This window comes from Solanum pennellii, chromosome 7 (assembly GCF_001406875.1).
Source record: "Solanum pennellii chromosome 7, SPENNV200".
Classification (NCBI taxonomy): Eukaryota; Viridiplantae; Streptophyta; class Magnoliopsida; order Solanales; family Solanaceae; genus Solanum; species Solanum pennellii.
The window spans coordinates 17,760,435-17,762,455 of NC_028643.1; positions in this window are offsets into that span (position 1 = coordinate 17,760,435).

Consider the following 2,021-nt stretch of genomic DNA (forward strand, 5'->3'; position numbering starts at 1 on the left):
ATCATCCAGGGAAAGCGAAAGTTATAGCAGATGATCTTAGCCGTAAGTCCATGGGTAGCTTGACAGACGTACAACCAGAAAGGAGGGATATGGTTCGGGAGATTCAGCGGCTATCCAGCCTTGGAGTCCGTCTGGCTAATTCAGAAGATAGTGGAGTTTCTATTCGAGAGGTTGCTGAGTCCTCAATCATAGATGAGGTAAAGAGACACCAATACGAGGACCCTATTCTGGCACAGTATAGAGATGCAGCTCTTCAAAAGGAAAAGACCCCATTTAAGGTTACACCTGACGGAGTGTTATGATATGAAGGCAGATTGTGTATACCCGATATTGCGGGGCTACGACGGCAGGTTATAGGAGAGGCACACTCTGCCCGTTATTCTATTCACCCAGGGTCAACGAAAATGTATCATGACCTCAGATGCATATATTGGTGGGAAAAGGACATAGCGGAGTTTGTTGCTCAGTGCCCGAATTGTCAACAAGTCAAGATCGAACATCAAAAGCCTGGTGGATTATTACAGGAGATAGAGATCCCGACTTGGAAATGGGAGATGATTAATATGGACTTCATTACAGGCTTACCTCGCACTCAACGGAAGTATGACTCTATAGGGGTTATTGTAGATAGGCTGACGAAATCGGCCAATTTTATTCCAGTCAGGACTACTTATTCGGCTGAAGATTATGCGAGGTTATATGTCAGGGAGATAGTGAGACTTCATGGGGTTCCCACGTCCATTATATCAGACAGAGGAGCTCAATTTACAGCCAACTTTTGGAGATCGTTTCAGAAGGGATTGGGGACACAGGTGAACCTTAGCACAACATTTCACCCTCAGAGTGATGGGCAGGCTGAGCGTACTATTCAGACATTAGAAGATATGTTGCGGGCCTGTATTATTGACTTCAAAGGTAGCTGGGATGACCACTTGCCGCTCATTGAGTTTGCCTATAATAATAGCTACCATTCTAGTATCCAGATGGCACCGTACGAGGCCTTATATGGGAGGAAGTGCAGATCACCTATTGTTTGGTTTGATGTTGGCGAGACTAAGTTAATAGGCCCGGATGTGATTCAGCAAGCTGTTGACAAGGTGAAGCTTATTCAAGAAAGATTATTAGCAGCCCAGAGTCGACAGAAGTCATATGCAGCTAATCGGTGTCGAGATTTGGAGTTTCAGATTGGTGACTGGATATTCCTGAAGGTATCACCCATGAGGGGTGTGATGAGATTCGGCAGGAAGGGGAAGCTCAGTCCGAGATACATTGGGCCTTATCAGATTGTTCGTAGGATAGGCAAGGTTGCCTATGAGTTGGGTCTACCATCTGATTTGGAGGCGGTACATCCAGTCTTCCATGTATCGATGCTACGTAAATGTATTGGTGATCCTTCTAGAGTATTCCCTGTAGATGATGTTCAGGTAACAGAGGAGTTGTCATATGAGGAGAAACCCGTAGCTATACTTGATCGCCAGGTTAGAAGGTTACGTACTAAGGATGTGGCTTCCGTCAAAGTGTTGTGGCAAAATAATAATAGGGAGGAGATGACTTGGGAAGCGGAAGACGAAATGAAGAATAAGTATCCTTACTTGTTCCCCGTACCGGCAGGTTATTCAATTCCTAGCTTGACTATATTGATTGATAAACGAGATTATGTAGTAAGTTGTGACTCTGTGAGGCATCTGTAAGTTACGGAATGCAGGTTGATAGGTATAACTGTTAGAGAGACCTCGCTGGAATTTGTTTTTGTAAGACGCTAACTTAACATTCGAGGACGAATGTTCCTAACGGGGGAAGGATGTTATGCCTCGTATTTTTATACGTAGTGCGCGTCGTGATCTAGTAGACGTAAGTCCGGGGAATGAGATTTTATTTTAAGTTCCAAGTGATTGAAGAAATATTAGGCAAGGATGTTAATTCCAAATGTGATATTAAGTATGATTTGGATAATGTAAGTGCCATTAACTTTAAGTGAGGGATTAATTAGTGGCTGATTAGGATTAATTTAATCCAGTGGG